A 21,199-nucleotide genomic window follows, 5' to 3' on the forward strand; every position below is an offset into this window, starting at 1 on the left:
AGGCACTTGCCCGTGACGGCGTCACAAGGGAAGTCCCCTGTTCCGCCCTGAAGTGCGAAACGGAACCTGACAGCCTTCATGCGACCCCAAAAAGTTCCCCTTTACGCCGAGTTCCCTCGAGTGGAACACCGAGGGTGCCGGCACCGCTTCATCTGAGCCCCTTCTCCCCTCCTGATCGCGACAGGAGAGGCGATTCCCCTGCATGGTCTGGAAGGGGTTCCCGGACTTGCCGGCGCACCTCAAGAGGAGGCCGGTCACACGAGGACATTCGAGACGAGCCACGTGGGTGGTGCCACATGCCGAACGAGCCCGATTCCCCGGTCCGCTCTTGAGAAGAACCCGATGACGACCCCTCTTCGAAGGCAACCCTGTGGGTGAAGGCACAGCCCGAAGCGGCACTGACACCCCCGTGCATCGTCCGGAAACAACCGCGGGTTCCACACACAACTCGACGAGGGGCCTGTGGCCCTCTGAACAACTCGAGAGGCAAGCGGGGTTCCCTTCCTCAGACAAGATGAGGCCTGACTCTCCTGTCCCAACTCTGCAGGGACCCTACGGTTGGAGTCCGAAACGGAGAGGAAGCCTGGGCTTCCTGCCTCCCCTCGGGTGAGGCCCTCTTTCGTTGCGCCAGACCCAGCAGAGTCCAGAGAGGCCCCGCCACCTCTACAGGATCCCTCGCCTCTCAGAGGCACCCTGGGAAGTTCCCTAAGGTCCCCGGCAGAAGGCGAGGGAAACGAGGGTCTCCTGCCGCCCCCCGAGAAAGACCTCGAGAGTCCTTCTTCAACGCGTCTCGAGGCCCTAGTCCCCTCCCATGACCCGAGAGCCATGACGCGCTCCCCCTCGCCACGCGCATGGAGACCTGACTTCCCTGGTACCGCACGAGAGGCTTCCTGAGATCCTCGTCGTGCCTAGGGAGAAAACCCCTAGGGGCGCCACAGCTTGTGGAAACCCCTGAGACACCGCATCCTCGCGAGCAGAGGGCCTTCTTTTCCTGCATGGCCTGGAGAGCAATCCCGGGTCCTGTCTCCAAACTAAAGAGGAGGCTGGACTCCCTTGAGGCCACTCAGGGGGCTACCAGAGACCCGCATCGCGACTCGAGAGGAGAGCGGAGTCCTTGGCTTCCCCTCGAGACGAGGCCTGACTCCCCGGGGGAGCATGGAATGCAACTCCGAGATCCCTGCCTTCCCTGGAGAGGAATATTAGGTCCCGGACACACGCCGTGGTGAGGTCTCTTGGGCCCTGCAGTGACTCGAGCGCAACCCCCAGCTTTCCCTCGCAACCCGAGGGGAAGATTGGGCTTCCCAGGGCCAACCCAAGGGGAAGGCTGAGATCCCCGTCGTCACTCGAGAATCCCGCCGCAACTCGAGAAAAACCACGTGGTTCCCACCTCTTGGCAAGATGAGGCCCTTGCCCGAGACGGCGTCTCAAGGGAAGTCCCCTGTTCCGCCCTGAAGGGCGAAACGGTCCCTGACAGCCTTCCTGCGACCCCCAAAAGTCCCCCGACACGCCGGGGTCCCCCGAGGGGAACACCGAGGGTCCCGGCACCGCTTCCTCTGAGCCCCTTCTCCCCTCCTGATCGCGACAGGAGAGGCGATTCCCCTGCGTGGTCTGGAAGGGGTTCCCGGCCTTCCTGGCGCACCTCAGGATGAGGCCGGTCTCACGAGGAAATTCGAGACGAGCCACGTGGGTGGGGCCACATGCCGAACGCCCCCGATTCCCCGGTCCGCCCTTGAGAAGGACCCGAGGCCCGGACCCCTCTTCGAAGGCAACCCTGTGGGTGAAGGCACAACACGAAGGGGCACTGCCACCCCCGTGCATCGTCCGCAAAGACCCGCGGGTTCCACACACAGCTCGACGAGGGGCCTGAGACCCCCTGAGCAACTCGAGAGGCCAGCGGGGTTCCCTTCCTCAGACAAGACGAGGCCTGACTGTCCTGTCCCAACTCTGCAGGGACCCTGCCGTCGGAGTCCGAAACGGAGAGGAAGCCTGAGGTTCCTGCCTCCCCTCGAGGTGAGGCCCTCTTCCGTTGCGCCAAACCCAGCGGAGTCCCGAGGGGCCCCGCCACCTCCACAGGATCCGTCGCCTCTCAGAGGCACCCTGGGAAGTTCCCTAAGGTCCCCGGCAGAAGGCGAGGGACACGAGGGTTTCCCGCCGCCCCCTGAGAAAACCCCGAGAGTCCTTCTTCAACGCATCTCGAGGCCCTAGTCCCCTCCCGTGCCTCGAGAGCCAGGACGCGCTCCCCCTCGCCACGCGCATGGAGACCTGACTTCCCTGGCGCCGCACGAGAGGTTCCCTGAGATCCTCGTCGTGCCTCGGGAGAAAACCCCCACGGGCGCCGCAGCTCGAGGAAACCCCTGAGACGCCCCCGTCCTCGCGAGCTGAGGGCCTTCTTTTCCTGCATGGCCTGGAGAGCAGTCCCGGGTCCTCTCTCCAAACGGAAGAGGAGGCTGGACTCCCTTGAGGCCGCTCAGGGGGCTCCAAGAGACCCGAGTCGCCACTCGAGAGGAGAGCGGAGTCCTTGGCTTGCCCTCGAGACGAGGCCTGACTCCCCGGGGGAGCCTGGAATGCAACCCCGAGATCCCTGCCTTCCCTGGAGAGGAATATTAGGTCCCGGACACACGCCTAGGTGAGGTCTCTTCGGCCCTGCAGTGACTCGAGCGCAACCCCCAGCTTTCCCTCGCAACCCGAGGGGAAGATTGGGCTTCCCAGGGCCAACCCAAGGGGAAGGCTGAGATCTCCGTCGTAACTCGAGAATCCCGCCGCAACTCGAGAAAAACCACGTGGTTCCCACCTCTTGGCAAGATGAGGCCCTTGCCCGCGACGCCGTCTCAAGGGAAGTCCCCTGTTCTGCCCTGAAGGGCGAAACGGTCCCTGACAGCCTTCCTGCGACCCCCAAAAGTCCCCCGACACGCCGGGGTCCCCCGAGGGGAACACCGAGGGTCCCGGCACCGCTTCCTCTGAGCCCCTTCTCCCCTCCTGATCGCGACAGGAGAGGCGATTCCCCTGCGTGGTCTGGAAGGGGTTCCCGGCCTTCCCGGCGCACCTCAGGATGAGGCCGGTCTCACGAGGAAATTCGAGACGAGCCACGTGGGTGGTGCCACATGCCGAACGCCCCCGGTTCCCCGGTCCGCCCTCTGAAGGACCCGAGGCCCGGACCCCTCTTCGAAGGCAACCCTGTGGGTGAAGGCACAACACGAAGGGGCACTGCCACCCCCGTGCATCGTCCGCAAAGACCCGCGGGTTCCACACACAGCTCGACGAGGGGCCTGAGACCCCCTGAGCAACTCGAGAGGCCAGCGGGGTTCCCTTCCTCAGACAAGACGAGGCCTGACTCTCCTGTCCCAACTCTTCAGGGACCCTGCGGTCGGAGTCCGAAACGGAGAGGAAGCCTGAGGTTCCTGCCTCCCCTCGAGGTGAGGCCCTCTTCCGTTGCGCCAGACCCAGCGGAGTCCCGAGGGGCCCCGCCACCTCCACAGGATCCCTCGCCTCTCAGAGGCACCCTGGGAAGTTCCCTAAGGTCCCCGGCAGAAGGCGAGGGACACGAGGGTTTCCCGCTGCCCCCCGACAAAACCTCGAGAGTCCTTCTTCAACGCGTCTCAAGGCCCTAGTCCCCTCCCGTGACTCGAGAGCCAGGACGCGCTCCCCCTCGCCACGCGCATGGAGACCTGACTTCCCTGGCGCCGCACGAGAGGCTCCCTGAGATCCTCGTCGTGCCTCGGGAGAAAACCCCCACGTGCCGTGAGCCGGCGAGAGACATTCCACTCGTGACAAAGGTCACGAGGAAGGGGGCTCGGCATACGCAAAGGCGGGATCGAGCCTCGGGAGTGCCCCCGGATATTCTCGAGCATCTACCCCCCAATAACCAGAGTCTGCCTACTTTATTGCTTTGTGCTCTCGCCTCTGACTTTACTGAGGGCTGTCCCCCACCACCATCTCACTCTCTCTGTCAAAGAGTTAACTTACAGCTCCAATTAATAAAGTTCCTGGGCAATTAGGAGTGTTTAAATCCAAACCCCTCAGATGGCTCTCTAACTCGCCTGACAAGTTTACCCGGACACCTACAGCTATGCATACGATTGTTTACAGTCTCCCAGCCTCCAGAGGCACGGGAAGCTTAAGATATTCAAATAGCTTAGAGCCTCTCAGAGAATTAGAAACTGTCAGAATAAAACTAGTAAAAGATTTCATTGATGAGCCAATGTTTGTTGCCAAGTTTTCACATCCCTTGAATTGTATCCTTGAATGTGCATTAATTAATATAGTTGGTATGTAGAAAAAATAAGTAGTGGCCTTGGTGTTAGTAACTTTAGACCCTTAAGGTAGTAAATTCTTTCCTTTGTAAACCCATTACACATCCACCCTATAGGAACGTAATCTTATCTTCGGAGGATGGCGCCAAACCTTAAAATAATTACTCTTAGAGAAAATAAGTCTTTGTTGATAAGTCCTTGTCAAGAGTCATAAAATGTTAATAGGCCTCTGGCCAGAAGATGATGTAAATCACCTAAACCATTTGTATACGATAAATCTGCAGGAAAGAAACCCTGGTTTTTGATAAGCATCAAAGACTGCTGATTTTGCATCCCCTATTGTCCTCTATGTGTAACTTAGGGTATAAAAGCCCCTGTTGAAAATAAAGCTATGGGCCTTGCTCACCAACGCTTGGTCTCCCCATGTCATTCTTCCCTTTAACTTCTAGCTGAGTGTCCATCTGGAGCGTGGATGTCCTCTGCGACCATTTATTTGCCTGGGCTTCTAAGACCCACTCAAGAAGGTGTCTAAGGTGGGGCACCTTCCGCTATTCGAGAGGGCGCCTGCGGCCTCCGTGGTCAGAGCTAACCTGGTGTCACGGGTTATATTGATTTTCCGCGTAAACCAAGCCACTCAGCTTCTTTTCTCCACTGAATTTTCCTACTGAGCTATCCTCATTCTATTCCTCTTTATTATATCTAATTAACATTTGAATAGGTCGCCTAGCCGTCTCTCCTTCGAAGACCCTGGATCAGCCGGGGCTGGACCCCAGCAGGTGGCGCCCGAAACAGGTTTTTCGAAGGTAAGCTCCCCAAAGCAATTAGGGTCATCAGCCCTTTTGCTCCCCCGTTCTCGGAACAACTGGGTCATCAGCTCTCTTGTTCCCCCACGGAGCAGTTTGGGTCATCAGCTCTACTGCTCCCCCCTCGGAACAGTTTGGGTCACCAGCCTTCTGTTCCCCCCCCCGGGACAATCTGGGTCATCAGCCCTAATGTCCTTCCAGTGTTCGGGACGGCTAGGACCCCACTCAAGGGTGCCGCGGACCCCCCTGTAGGACAGACAGGGCGAGAGGAGTGGGAAGTGTTGAAAGTGTTAAAGTGTTAGACTTAGAGAGAGAAAACAGTTTCTGAAGTTAAAAGGCCAAAGAAAAGCCTGATCTTTTGATAGCTAAAAGCAAAATCTTTTACTATACTTAATTTTCTGACATGGGTAACACTGAATCAAATGAAAGACAGCTCTTTATAGGAGTAATCTTACAGTTATTAAATAAAAGAGGAATCAAAGTTAAAAAATCTGCCATTCAATCATTTTTTTCATTTGTACAAGAGCACTGTCCCTGGTTCCCAGACGAAGGCTCTGTTAACTTAGATGTCTGGGAAAAAGTAGGAAAACAGCTAAAAACTTACCATGCCGAACATGACTCAGAAAATGTCCCTAATGACGCTTTTTCCTTATGGAACATCATTAGAGATGTCTTAGACCCTGCCCCCGATTCAGAAAAAGTACATCTTAAAGGGGATAGTGAAGAAAATGCTGAGGCTAAACCTGCCCCTGAATCTAAAAAAGTAACCTTTAAAGAGGAAAATGAGGTCGAAACTGTAGTTAAACTCAGGAAAATGAGAAAAATGAAGACCCACCTGACTATCGGCAACTAAGAAAAATGTTAGCAGCCATGACTACTCAGGAACAACTTAAAGTTAGGGATGAGAAACAAGATCAGCCTTCCCCAAAAGAAAAAGAGAATTTAGGCGAGATAATAGCTAAATATCACTCTGATGGAGATCGGCATCTCTTAAACAATGATGCCCCAAAAGGCCTAAGAGAAACTTCCCCTGTCAGACCACCCGTTCCTAGGAGCTTGAGGGAAACATCCCTTATCAGACAGTCTGTAAGATTTAGTCACCAAACAGTTAAAAGATCTCCAGAACAGGAGAAGAGAAATACGGGACGCTCCCATCCCCCCATGCCTCCTCCTCCATGTGGGGGTAAAGGGCCTCCGCTAGGAGTTTCCCGGAAAGGGGTTTTCTTTAGTCCCGAGGATAAATTTGATCCTCACCTTGAGGCTTCTTTTTTAGTCCCCTCTGCAGTTTAGATAGGGTAAAGAGGGTACAAAATAAATAAAAATATTCTCAAAAAAAAAAAATGGGTTTCTCTGCATCTAAGAATAGACAAATGTTTATTGGCTCTGTGTATTATGATTAGACATGTCCTGGACCTCCGTCATGAGGCTGTTAAATAGCCTATGAGAGAGGCTATAGCGGTGGATGGTGGTGAGTCTCCACTTTCTGCACAGATCATAATTTCTGCTATTGGAAAAAAAAAAAAAAAAGAGGGAGAAAGTGCTTTACCTCCCAAGGAAGGAGAGGGCTTACAGGACGCTGCGGCTGAGCGCCCTGGCGAGCTCCCTCCCCCTCTGCGCAAACCTTTAAAAAACTTATCCACCACTTTCTGATTTAAGGCGATTGCCACCGCCTCCGTTTGTGCCTCCCAGGACCCAGGAGTTCCCCACTTTGCCCCCAAAGCCTCTCAAAGAGTTGCCTAAGCCTGAGGAAGATAAAAAGTTTTTTAAACAAAGGAGCTTTTAGTACACAATATGCAGAGCGTGCTCCTTGGAGAAAACCCCCTCAGGGGGGGTCTCACCCAGGCTAGGAGAAAAGGCAAGAGGATTGAGCAACAATATTAACCCCTGACGTGCCGCTTACTTCAATTCCAACGGGAGTGGCTGGCCCCCTACCCGAGGACTTTGGAAGATTTGTCCTGGGGCGTAGCTCGCTTTCTTTTCAAATAAAAAAAAAAAAAAAAGAAAGAAAAAAAGAAATTTCGGTGGTGCATGGTGTAGTAGATTCTGATTATATTGAGAAATTAAAGTCTTGATCTCACTGTCTACCAAAACTGTATAAATTAATAAAGGTTAAAGAGTAACATAGCTTTTGCTTTTACCTTATTATCAGAAAAGAAAAAACTTGACTTCTCAAGATAAGAGCCACAAAACATTTGAATCTAGTGATCTAGCCTTTTGGGTGCAGGAAATTACAGCTCCAAGGCCTTTAAAAGATCTTTTAATTCAAGGGAATAAAATGTCAAGACTGAGTTACAAGCAGTTATTTAGGCCTTTCAACATTTAGGAGACCACACCTTTAATCTTTTGACTGACTCCTGATATATTGTAGGGTTGTTTCCTCATATTGAAACTGCTAATATTCCAAAAAATAAAACTACTATCTTCTCCTTGTTATCTGATTTACAGAAAGATTAAACACAGAGATAAAAAATATTTTGTGGGACATAGAGCCCATTCCAGCTTGCCCGGCCCTTTACATGAAGGAAATGCTTTGGCAGATGCATTGACTAAAGTAATTGTTTTAAACTTAAGTAAAAAGATTGATAAGGCCAAAAATTCTCACAAAATTCACCATCAAAATGCAGCTGGTTCAAGGTATAAATTTCATATCTCTAGGTAAACAGCTAGACAAATAGTTATGTCCAAATTGTAATTAATCACTTAAACGTAAACACACAGGGGCAGACTACAATGATGAGACACTAGATGCCTGAATTACAGGCTATGACTCGGCCCCTGGTCAAGTAAAAAGACCTCCATACTGGAGAGTGAAAAAGGCCAGATGTGTTGCTAACTTGTGGGAGAGGGTATGCTTGTATATTTCTACAGAATGCAGATTCTTCAATTTGGATCTCAGACAAATTCGTCATGTCACGTTCCCCAAAGACCAGGTTCGCGGCGCGCACTCGCTCGCTCCCCCTCCCCCAGCCAGCTCTCGCCTCCGCGCCGCCAGCAGCGCCCAGTACCCTTCTCGCTGCACCCTGCGACCTAGAGCAAAGAAGTCTGTGCGGTGAGTGAGGGCCAGAGAGGAAAGCGCGCCCGCGGAATGCAGTCCAGACCAGCGCGCTCCCGCCGGCGAGAGGGGAACGCTGAGAGCCCAAGCCGCGGCGGCTAGCCCAAGGCCGCGAGCCCCGCCCCTCCGCCCGCCGTAAGCGCCGAGGCCCACAGCTTGCCGCTCGCGTTCTGCCTCCTGATGCTGGGGACACTGCTCCCCAGGGCCGACGCCTGCAGCTGCTTCCTGGCTCATCTTGTTTAAACCCTCAATATAATGTTTGCTCCTTTGTGGTAGTGGTGTTGTGAACAATGTGTGCTTTCATCTTGTTTGACCCCCCAATATAATGTTTGTTCTTTTGTTGTGTTGAAACGCCCACCCTATCTCATGATACCTGTGTCTGTGCGTTCTTATTGGTATGATAATTACGGTTTGGCTGTATCACAACAACTGCAGGATTTAATGCGAACCCGACGGTTTGTGGGCTTACTTATCTTGGGAATAGCAGCTTTGATAAGTGCAATCACTTCTGTTACTGTGACAGCAATATCATTGACTCAACAAGTACATACTGCTCAATATGTTGATTCTATGTCCAAAAATGTTTCTTTAGCATTGGCAACACAGGAAGCTATAGACAGGAAATTAGAAATGAGGGTAGACGCCCTAGAGGAAGCAGTAATACATATTGGGACTGAATTGCAGGCTTTAAAGGTGAAAATGGCATTGTCCTGTCATGCTGACTATTGGTGGATATGTGTAACACCCCTGAAAGTAAATGAGACAGATTTTGAATGGGAAAAGATTAAAAACCATATTTCAGGTATCTGGAACAGCTCTGACATTGGTCTAGACTTAGGGAAACTTCACAATCAAATAGCAACTATGGAACACTCCCGATTAGATTTTACTGCCGCTGGAACAGCAAATGATTTCTTCCATACTTTCTCTAACTACATTTCAGGAAAAAATATGCTGTCTACCTTCCTTAGCTATGTTACTGTGGCTGTTTTAATTCTGCTTCTCATAATCATTCTTCCTTGTATTGTCAGGATTCTTCGGCAGAGCATTCAGAGGCTCGCGACTGAGCTACATCTGGCTGTTTTAAGAAATAAAAAAGGGGGAGATGCCGGGAGCCGGCGAGAGACATTCCACTCGTGACAAAGGTCATGAGGAAGGGGGCTCGGCATACGCAAAGGCGGGATCGAGCCTCGGGAGTGCCCCCGGATATTCTCGAGCATCTACCCCCCAAAAACCAGAGTCTGCCTACTTTATTGCTTTGTGCTCTCGCCTCTGACTTTACTGGGGGCTGTCCCCCACCACCATCTCACTCTCTCTGTCAAAGAGTTAACTTACAGCTCCAATTAATAAAGTTCCTGGGCAATTAGGAGTGTTTAAATCCAAACCCCTCAGATGGCTCTCTAACTCGCCTGACAAGTTTACCCAGACACCTACTGCTATGCATACGATTGTTTACAGTCTCCCAGCCTCCAGAGGCACGGGAAGCTTAAGATATTCAAATAGCTTAGAGCCTCTCAGAGAATTAGAAACTGTCAGAATAAAACTAGTAAAAGATTTCATTGATGAGCCAATGTTTGTTGCCAAGTTTTCACATCCCTTGAATTGTATCCTTGAATGTGCATTAATTAATATAGTTGGTATGTAGAAAAAATAAGTAGTGGCCTTGGTGTTAGTAACTTTAGACCCTTAAGGTAGTAAATTCTTTCCTTTGTAAACCCATTACACATCCACCCTATAGGAACGTAATCTTATCTTCGGAGGATGGCGCCAAACCTTAAAATAATTACTCTTAGAGAAAATAAGTCTTTGTTGATAAGTCCTTGTCAAGAGTCATAAAATGTTAATAGGCCTCTGGCCAGAAGATGATGTAAATCACCTAAACCATTTGTATACGATAAATCTGCAGGAAAGAAACCCTGGTTTTTGATAAGCATCAAAGACTGCTGATTTTGCATCCCCTATTGTCCTCTATGTGTAACTTAGGGTATAAAAGCCCCTGTTGAAAATAAAGCTATGGGCCTTGCTCACCAACGCTTGGTCTCCCCATGTCATTCTTCCCTTTAACTTCTAGCTGAGTGTCCATCTGGAGCGTGGATGTCCTCTGCGACCATTTATTTGCCAGGGCTTCTAAGACCCACTCGAGAAGGTGTCTAAGGTGGGGCACCTTCCGCTATTCGAGAGGGCGCCTGCGGCCTCCGTGGTCAGAGCTAACCTGGTGTCACGGGTTATATTGATTTTCCGCGTAAACCAAGCCACTCAGCTTCTTTTCTCCACTGAATTTTCCTACTGAGCTATCCTCATTCTATTCCTCTTTATTATATCTAATTAACATTTGAATAGGTCGCCTAGCCGTCTCTCCTTCGAAGACCCTGGATCAGCCGGGGCTGGACCCCGGAACCCACGGGCGCCGCAGCTCGAGGAAACCCCTGAGACTCCCCCGTCCTCGCGAGCTGAGGGCCTTCTTTTCCTGCATGTCCTGGAGAGCAATCCCGGGTCCTCTCTCCAAACGGAAGAGGAGGCTGGACTCCCTTGAGGCCGCTCAGGGGGCTCCAAGAGACCCGCGTCGCGACTCGAGAGGAGAGCGGAGTCCTTGGCTTGCCCTCGAGACGAGGCCTGACTCCCCGGGGGAGCCTGGAATGCAACCCCGAGATCCCTGCCTTCCCTGGAGAGGAATATTAGGTCCCGGACACACGCCTAGGTGAGGTCTCTTCGGCCCTGCAGTGACTCGAGCGCAACCCCCAGCTTTCCCTCGCAACCCGAGGGGAAGATTGGGCTTCCCAGGGCCAACCCAAGGGGAAGGCTGAGATCCCCGTCGTAACTCGAGAATCCCGCCGCAACTCGAGAAAAACCACGTGGTTCCCACCTCTTGGCAAGATGAGGCCCTTGCCCGCCACGGCGTCTCAAGGGAAGTCCCCTGTTCCGCCCTGAAAGGCGAAACGGTCCCTGACAGCCTTCCTGCGACCCCCAAAAGTCCCCCGACACGCCGGGTTCCCCCGAGGGGAACACCGAGGGTCCCAGCACCGCTTCCTCTGAGCCCCTTCTCCCCTCCTGATCGCGACAGGAGAGGCGATTCCCCTGCGTGGTCTGGAAGGGGTTCCCGGCCTTCCCGGCGCACCTCAGGATGAGGCCGGTCTCACGAGGAAATTCGAGATGAGCCACGTGGGTGGGGCCATATGCCGAACGCCCCCGGTTCCCCGGTCCGCCCTTGAGAAGGACCCGAGGCCCGGACCCCTCTTCGAAGGCAACCCTGTGGGTGAAGGCACAACACGAAGGGGCACTGCAACCCCCGTGCACGTCTGCAAAGACCCGCGGGTTCCACACACAGCTCGACGAGGGGCCTGAGACCCCCTGAGCAACTCGAGAGGCCAGCGGGGTTCCCTTCCTCAGACAAGACGAAGCCTGACTCTCCTGTCCCAAATCTGCAGGGACCCTGCGGTCGGAGTCCGAAACGGAGAGGAAGCCTGAGGTTGCTGCCTCCCCTCGAGGTGAGGCCCTCTTCCGTTGCGCCAGACCCAGCGGAGTCCCGAGGGGCCCCGCCACCTCCACAGGATCCCTCGCCTCTCAGAGGCACCCTGGGAAGTTCCCTAAGGTCCCCGGCAGAAGGTGAGGGACACGAGGGTTTCCCGCCGCCCCCCGAGAAAGACCTCGAGAGTCCTTCTTCAACGCGTCTCGAGGCCCTAGTCCCCTCCCGTGACTCGAGAGCCAGGACGCGCTCCCCCTCGCCACGCGCATGGAGACCTGACTTCCCTGGCGCCGCACGAGAGGCTCCCTGAGATCCTCGTCGTGCCTCGGGAGAAAACCCCCACGGGCGCCGCAGCTCGAGGAAACCCCGGAGACGCCCCCGTCCTTGCGAGCTGAGGGCCTTCTTTTCCTGCATGGCCTGGAGAGCAATCCCGGGTCCTCTCTCCAAACGGAAGAGGAGGCTGGACTCCCTTGAGGCCGCTCAGGGGGCTCCAAGAGACCCGCGTCGCGACTCGAGAGGAGAGCGGAGTCCTTGGCTTGCCCTCGAGACGAGGCCTGACTCCCCGGGGGAGCCTGGAATGCAACCCCGAGATCCCTGCCTTCCCTGGAGAGGAATATTAGGTCCCGGACACACGCCTAGGTGAGGTCTCTTCGGCCCTGCAGTGACTCGAGCACAACCCCCAGCTTTCCCTCGCAACCCGAGGGGAAGATTGGGCTTCCCAGGGCCAACCCAAGGGGAAGGCTGAGATCCCCGTCGTCACTCGAGAATCCCGCCGCAACTCGAGAAAAACCACGTGGTTCCACCTCTTGGCAAGATGAGGCCCTTGCCCGCCACGGCGTCTCAAGGGAAGTCCCCTGTTCTGCCCTGAAGGGCGAAACGGTCCCTGACAGCCTTCCTGCGACCCCCAAAAGTCCCCCGACACGCCGGGTTCCCTCGAGGGGAACACCGAGGGTCCCGGCACCGCTTCCTCTGAGCCCCTTCTCCCCTCCTGATCGCGACAGGAGAGGCGATTCCCCTGCGTGGTCTGGAAGGGATTCCCGGCCTTCCCGGCGCATCTCAGGATGAGGCCGTCCGCACAAGGAAATTCGAGATGAGCCACGGGGGTGGTGCCACATGCCGATCGACCTCGATTTCCCGGTCCACTCTTGAGAAGAACCCGTTGCACGGACACCTCTTCGAAGGCAACCCTGTGGGTGATGGCACAACACGAAGGGGCACTGACACTCCCGTGCATCGTCCAGAAACACCCGTGGGTTCCACACACAGCTCGAAGAGGGGCCTGAGACCCCCTGAGCAACTCGAGAGGCAAGCGGAGTTCCCTTCCTCAGACAAGACGAGGCCTAACTCTCCGCTCCCAACTCTGCAGGGACCCTGAGGTCGGAGGGTCGGAGTCAGAAACAGAGAGGAAGCCTGAGGTTACTGCCTCCCCTCGAGATAAGGCCCTCTTCCATTGCGACAATGCCAGCGGAGTCCCGAGAGGCCCCTCCAATCTCCACAGTATCCCTGACTTCTCATAGGCATTCTGAGAAGCTCCTTGAGGCCACCGGCAAAAGTCGAGGGAAATAAGAGTTTCCTGCCACAACCGAAGAAAGACCTCGAGAGTCCTTCTTCAATGCGTCTTGAGGTCAGATTCCCCTACCATAGCTCGAGAGCAATAATGCGCACCCCCTCGCCACGCACATGGAGACCTGACTTCCCTGGCACCACACGAGAGGCTCCCTGAGCTCCCCGTCCTACCTCGTGTGAAACCCCACTCTGGCGCCGCAGCTCGAGAAAACCCACAAGATCCCTCCGTCATCGCGAGATGAGGGCCATCTTTTCCTGCATGGCCTGGAGAGCAGTCCCAAGTCCTCTCTCCAAACTTCACAGGAGGCTTGACTCCCTTTAGGCCACAAAGTGGGCTCCAAGAGGTGCCCGTCGCGACTCGAAAGGAGAGCGGAGTCCTTTGCTTCCCTTCGACATGAGGCCTGACTCCCTGGGTGAGTCTGGAATGCAAACCTGAGATCCCTGTGGCCCTTGGAGAGGAACATTAGGTCCTGGACACAAGCCTAGATGAGGTCTCCTTTGCCCTGACGTGACTCGAGCGCAACCCCCAGCTCTCCCTCGCAACTCGAATGGATGATTGGACTTCCCTGGCCCAACACAAGAGGAAGCCTGAAATCCCCGTCGTAACTCGAGAATCCCGCCGCAACTCGAGAAAAACCACGTGGCTCCCCCGTCATCGCAAGATGAGGCCCTTGGCCGCTACAGCGTATCAAGAGAAGTCCCACGTTCCATCCTGAAGTACAAAACGGTACTTGGCACCCTTGATGCGACCCCCAAAGTTCCCTGACATACCGGTCTCACTCGAGGGAAACACCAAAGTTCACGGCACCACTTCCTGTGAGCCCCTTCACCCCTCCTGATCGCGACAGAAGGGTCGATTCCCATGTTTTGTCTGCAAGGGGTTCCCGACGTTCCCCGCGAACCTCCGGATGAGGCCGGTCTCATGAGGAAATTCGAAAAGTAGCCTCATGGTTGGTGCCATATGCTGAAAGATCCCGAATTCCCGGTCCACTCTAGATAAGAACCTGACGCCCGGACATCTCTTCGAAGGCAACCCTGTGGATGAAGGCACAACACGAAGGGACACTGACATCCCCATGCATCGTCTGGAAAAACCCGCAGATTCCACTCACAGCTCCAAATGTGGACTGTCACCTCGTGAACAACTCGAGAGGCAAGTGAAGTTGCATTCCTTCACACAAGACGAGGCCTTACTCTCCTGTCCCAACTCTTCAGGGACCCTGCAATTGGAGTCAGAAATGGAGAGGAACCCTGAGGTTCCTGCCTCAACTAGAGAAGAGGCCCTCTTCCATTGAACCAAACTCAGTGGTGTCCCGAGAGGCCCCTCCCAACACCACAGTATCCCTGAATTCTCAGAGGCTCCCTGAGAAGCTACCTGAGGTCACTGGCACAAGTCGAGGGAACCCAGAGTTTCCTGAAGTAACCCGAGAAAGACTTGGAGAGTCCTTTTTCAACGTCTCTTGATGCCCGATTCCCCTACCATGACTCCAGAGCAAGGACGCGCTCCCCTCGCCACAAGCAGGAAAACTGACTTCCCTAGTACCACACAAGAGGCTCCCTGAGTACCCCATCGTACCTCGTGAGAAAACCCACACTGGCGCCGCAGTTTGAGAAAAACCACAAGATGCCCCCGTCAAGGAGAGATGGGGGCCTTCTTTTCCTGCCTGACCTGGAGAGCAATTCCTGGTCCTCTCTCCAAACTTCACAGGAGTATTGACTCCCTTTAGGCCACTCAGTTGGGTCCAAGAAATACCCGGTGCGACTCGAGAGGAGAGCGGAGTCCTTTGCTTCCCTGGAGACGAGGCCTGACTCCCCGGGTGAGTTTGGAATGCAACCCCGAGATCCCTGTCGCCCCTGGAGTGGAACATTTTGTCCTAGACACAAGCCTAGATGAGGTCTATTTTGCCCTACAGTGACTCGAGAGCAACCTCCATCTCTCCCTCACAATTTGAATGGAAGATTGGTCTTCCCACGGTCAACACAAGAGGAAGTCTGAATTTCCCATCGTAATTCGAGAATTCAGCCTCAAGTCTTAAAAACCATGTGGTTCCCCCTTCATCCAAATATGAGGCCCTTGCCAGCTAGAGTCTCAAGAGAAGTCCCACGTTCCATCTTAAAGTTCGAAATGCTACTTGGCACCCTTGATGCGACCCCAAAGTTCCCCAACATACCGGTCTCACTCCAAGGGAACACCGAAGTTCCTGGTGTCTCCAGGGAAGTCCCATATTCCGTCCTTAAGCGCGAAACGGTACTTGACACCCTTGATGCGACCGCAAAAGTTCCCCGACACGCTGGGTTCCCTCGAGGGGAACACCGAGGGTCCCGGCACCACTTCATCTGAGCCCCTTCTCCCCTCCTGATCGCGACAGGAGAGTCGATTCCCCTGCTTTGTCTGGAAGGGGTTCCCGGCCTTCCTGGCGCACCTCAGGATGAGGCCGGTCTCAGGAGGAAATTCGAGACTAGCCACGTGTGAGGTGCCACGTGCCGAACGACCCCGATTTTCCGGTCCGCTCTTGATAAGAACCCGATGCCCGGACACCTCTTCGAAGGCAACCCTGTGGGTGAAGGCACAACACGAAGGGGCACTGACACCCCCGTGCATCATCCGGAAAAACCCGCAGGGTCTACACACAGCTCGACAAGGGGCCTGAGACTCCCGGAACAACTCGAGAGGCAACCAGAATTCCATTCCTCAGACAAGACGAGGCATGACTCTCCTGTCCCAACACTGCAGGGACCGTGCAGTCAGAGTCCGAAACCGAGAGGAAGCCTGAGGTTCCTGCCTCCCCTCGAGATGAGGCCCTCTTCCATTGCGCCGAACCCAGCAGAGTCCCGAGAGGCCCTGCCAACTACACAGCATCCCTCACCTCTCAGAGGCACCGTGGGAAGTTCCCTAAGGTCCGCTGCAGATGTCGACGGAAACAAGGGTTTCCCGCCGCAACCCAAGAAAGACCTCGAGAGTCCTTCTTCAAAGCCTCTTGAGAACCTAGCCGCTTCCCATGAATCGAGAGTGATGACCAGCTCCCCCTCGCCATGCGCATGGAGACCTGACTTCCCTGGCGCCGCACGAGAGGCTCCCTGAGGTCCTCGTCATGCCTCGTGAGAAAACCCCCATGGGCGCAGCAGCCTGAGGAAACCCATGAGACGCCCCCGTCATCGCGAGATGAGGGCCTTCTTTTCCTGCCTGGCCTGGAGAGCAATCCCGAGTCCTCTCTCCAAACTGAAGAGGAGGCTCGACACCCTTGAGTCCACTCAGTGGGCTCCAAGAGATCCGTGTCGCGACTTGAGAGGAAAGCGGAGTCCTTTGCTTCCCCTCCAGGCGAGTCCTGACTCCCCGGGGGAGTCTGGAATGGAAACCCTGGATCCCTGTCTTCCCTTGAGAGGAATATTAGGTCCTGGACACACGCCTCGATGAGGTCTCTTTGGCCCTGTAGTGACTCGAGCAGAACCCCCAGCTTTCCATCGCAACTCGAATTGAAGATTGGGCTTCCCAGGGCCAACCCAAGAGAGACCTGAAATTCCTGTCGTTTTCGAGAATCCCGATGCAACTCAAGAAAAACGACGTGGTTCCAACGTCTTCACAGGATGAGGCCCTTGCCCGCTACAGCGTCTCCAGGGAAGTCCCATGTTCCGTCCTGAAGTGGGAAACGGTACTTGGCTCCCTTGATGCGACACCTAAAGTTCCCTGAAACGCCGGGTTCCCTCGAGTGGAACACCGAGGGTCCCGGCACCACTTCATCTGAGCCCCATCTCCCCTCCTGATCGCAACAGGAGAATCGATTCCCCTACTTTGTGTGGAAGGGGTTCCCGGCCTTCCTGGCGCACCTCAGGATGATGCTGGTCTCATGAGGAAATTCGAGATGAGCCACGTGGTTGGTGCCACATGCCGAATGACCCCGATTTCCCGGTCCGCTCTTGAAATGAACCCGATGCCCGGACACCTCTTTGAAGGCAACCCTGTGGGGGAAGGCACAAAACGAAGGGGCACTGACACCCCCATGCATCTTCTGGAAACACCCGCAGGTTCCACACACAGCTTGTCAAGGGCCCTGAGACCCCCAGAACGACTCGAGAGGCAAGCAGAGTTCCGTTACTCAGACAAGACGAGGCCTGACTCTCCTGTCCCAACTCTGCAGGGACCCTGCGGTCGCAGTCAGAAATGGAGAGGAAGCCTGAGGTTCCTGCCTCCAATCGAGATGAGGCCCTCTTTCATTTCGTCAAACCTAGTCGAGTCCCGAGAGGCCCCTCTAACTCCTCAGTATCCCTCACCTCTCAGAGGCACCTGGGAAGTTCCCTAAGGTCCCCTGTAGAGGTCGAGGGAAACGAGTGTTTCCCGCCCCAACCCAAGAAAGACCTTGAGAGTCCTTCTTAAATGCCTCTTGAGGCCCTAGTCCCTCCCATGACTCGAGAGCAATGACGCGATCTGCCTGGCCACACGCATGGAGTCAGGCTTCTCTGGCGCTGCACAAGAGGCTCCCTGAACTCCCCATCATATCTCGTGAGAAACCCCACACTGGCGCCGCAGCTCGTGAAAACCCATGAGACGCCCCCATCATCTCGAGAGGAGGGCCATCTTTAACTGCATGGTATGCAGATCAAGCGTGAACCTTCTGTCGAAGCTATACAGGACTCTTGACTCCCTTTAGGCCACTCATTGGGCTCCAAGAGTTACGTGTCGCGACTCGAGAGGATAGTGGAGTCCTTTGCTTCCACTCGAGACGAGGCGTGACCCACCGGGTGAGACTGGAATGCGACCCCGATATCCCTGTCGCCCCTGGAGAGGAACATTACGTCCTGGACCCAAGCCTAGATGAGGACTCTTTGCCCTGAAGTGACTCGAGAGCAACCCCCAGCTCTCTCTGACAAGTTAAATGGAAGATTGGACTTCCTGGGCCAACACAAGAGGAAGCCTGAATTCCCCGTTGTAACTCGAGAATCCCGCCTCAACTCGAGAAAAACCACGTGTTTCCCTCGTCATCGCAATATGAGGCCCTTGCCCGCTAGAGCATCTCCAGAGAATTCCCACGTTCCGTCTTGAAGTGCGAAACTGTACTTGGCAGCCTTGATGCGACCTCAAAAGTGCCGTGACATACCGGTCTCACTCGAGGGGACCACCGAGGTTCCCGGCACCACTTCATCTGAGCCCCTTCTCCCCTTCTGATCGCGAGCGGTGGGTCGATTCCCCTGCTTTGTCTGCAAGGGGTTCCCGACCTTCCCGGCGCACCTCAGGATGAGGCCGGTCTCCCGAGGAAATTCGAGACGTAGCCTCGTGGGTGGTACCACATGCTGAAAGACCCCAATTTTCCGGTACGCTCTTGAAAAGAACCCGATGCCCGGAAACCTCTTTGAAGGCAACCCTGTGGATAAAGGCACAACACGAAGGGGCACTGACACCCCCGTGCATCGTCCGGAAAACCCCGCAGGTTCCACACTCAGCTCAACAAGTGGCCTGTCACTCCGTGAACAACTCTAAAGGCAAGGGGAAATCCATTCCTCCACAGAAGACGAGGCGTGGCTCTCTTGTCCATACTCTGCAGGTACCCTGCGACCCGAGTCAGAAATGGAGAGGAGCCCTGACGTTCCTGCCTCCATTCGAGATGAGGCCCTCTTCGATTGCACCAAACCCAGTTGAGTAACGAAGGGCCCCTCCCAAATCCACAGTGTCCCTGACTTCTCAGAGGCACCCTTAGAAGTTGCCTGAGGTCACCGACACAAATCAAGGGAACCGAGGGTTCCCTGCCGCAACCCGAGAAAGACCTCAAGAGTCTTTCTTCAATGCGTCTTGAGGCCCGATTCGCCTACTATGACTCGAGAGCAATCACGCACTCCCCTTCACCACACGCACGGAGACCTGACGTCCCTAGCACCACACGAGAGGCTCTCTGAGCTCCCTGTTGTACCTCGTGAGAAATCTGATACTGGCGCCGCAGCTGGAGAAAACCCACGAGATGCCCCCGTCATCGCGAGATGAGGGCCTTTTTTCCTGCATGGCCAGGAAAACAATCCCGAGTCATCTCTCCAAACTCCATAGGAGGCTTCACTCCCTTTACGCCACGCAGTGGGCTCCAAGAGATACCCGTCGCGACTCGACAGGAGAGCGGAGTCCTTTTTTTCCCCTCAAGACGAGGCCTGACTCTCCGGGTGAGTCGAGAATGCAACCCTGAGATCTCTGTTGGCCCAGTAGTGGAACACTAGGTCCTGGACACAAGCGTAGATGAGGTCTATTTTGCCCTGCAGTGACTGGAGAGCAATCCCCAGTTCTAACTTGCAACTCGAATGGAATACTGGATTTTCCTGGTGCCATACAAGAGGCTCCCTGAGATCCCCGTGGTACTTCATGAGACACCCCACACTGGCGCCGCAGCTCGAGAAAACCCACGAGACGCCACCGTCATCTCGAGATGAGGGCCTTCTTTTCCTGCATGGCCTGGAGTCCAATCCCGAGTCCTCTCTCCAAACTCCACAGGAGGCTTGACTCCCTTTAGTACACACAGTGGGCTCCAAGAGATACCCATCGCGACTCGAGACGAGAGCGGAATTCTTTGCTTACCCTCGAGGTGAGAACTGACTCCCCGGATGAGTCTGGAATGCAAACCCGAGATCCCTGTCGCCCCTGGAGAGCAACGTTAGATCCTGGACACAAGCCTAGATTAGGTCTCTTTTGCCCTGCAGTGACTCTAGCGCAATCCCCAGCTCCCCCTCGCAACCCGAATGGAAGATTGGATTTCAAGGCCAACAAGAGGAAGCCTAAATTCCCGGTCATAACTCGAGAATCCCGCCACAACTCGAGCAAAACCACGTGGTTCTCCCGTCATCGCAAGATGAGGCCCTTGCCCGCTACAGCGTTTCAAAAGATGTCCCAGGTTCCGTCTTGAAATGCGAAACGGTACTTGGCACCCTTGATGCGACCCCAAAAGTCCCCCAACACGCCGGTCTCACTCAAGGGGAACACCGAGGTTCCCGGCACCACTTCATTTAAGCCCCTTCTCCCCTCCTGATCGTGACCGGTGGGTCGATTCCCCTGCTTTGTCTGCAAGGGGGCCCGACCTTCCCTGCACAACTCAGGATGAGGCCGGTCTCATGGGGAAATTCGATACGTAGCTTTGTGGGTGGTGCCACTTGCTGAAAGACTCCAATTTCCCGGTCCGCTCTTGATAAGAATCCGATGCTCGGACACCTCTTGGAAGGCAGCCTTGAGTATGAAGGTACAACACGAAGGGGCACTAACACACCTGTGCATCATCCGGAAAAACGGGCAGGTTACACACACAGCTCGACAAGTGGCCTGTCACCTCGAGAACAACTCAAGAGGCAAGAGGAGTCCCATCCTCCAGAAAAGACGAGGCCTGACTCTCCTGTACCAACATGCAGGGACCTTGCGATCTGAGTCAGAAATGGAGAGGAACACTGAGGTTCCTGCTTCAACTCGAGATGAGTCCCTCTTACATACCACCAAATGCAGAGGAGTCTCGAGAGGCCCCTCCAAACTGCACAGTATCCCTGACTTCTCAGAGGCACTCTGAGAAGCTCCCTGAGGTCGCAGGCACAAGTCAAGGGAACCCTGGGTTTTATGCAGTGACCCGAGAAAGACCTCGAGAGTCCTTCTTCAACCCGTCTTGAGGCCCGATTACCCTACCATGACTTGAGAGCAATGACGAGCTCCCCCTAGCCATCTCATGGGGACCTGACTTCCCTGGCGCCACACGAGAGGCTCCCTGAGCTCCCTCTCGTACCTCGTCAGAAACCCGGCACTAGCGCAGCAGTCTAGAAAACCCACGAGACGCCGCCATCATCGCGAGATGAGGGCCTTCTTTTCCTGCATGGCCTGGAGAGGAATCCCGAGTCCTCTATCCAAACACCACAGGAGGCTTGACTCCCTTTAGGGCACACAGTGGGCTCCAAGAGATACCCATCGCGACTCAAAAGGACAGCGGAGTTCTTTGCTTCCCCTCGAGACGAGGCCTGATTCCCCGGGTGAGTCTGGTATGCAACCCCAAGATCCCTGTCGCCCCTAGGGACGAACATTAAGTCCTGGACACAAGCCTAGATGAGGTCTATTTTGCCC

This window comes from Bubalus kerabau, unplaced genomic scaffold, assembly GCF_029407905.1.
Source record: "Bubalus kerabau isolate K-KA32 ecotype Philippines breed swamp buffalo unplaced genomic scaffold, PCC_UOA_SB_1v2 scaffold_26, whole genome shotgun sequence".
In the NCBI taxonomy this organism is placed as follows: Eukaryota; Metazoa; Chordata; class Mammalia; order Artiodactyla; family Bovidae; genus Bubalus; species Bubalus kerabau.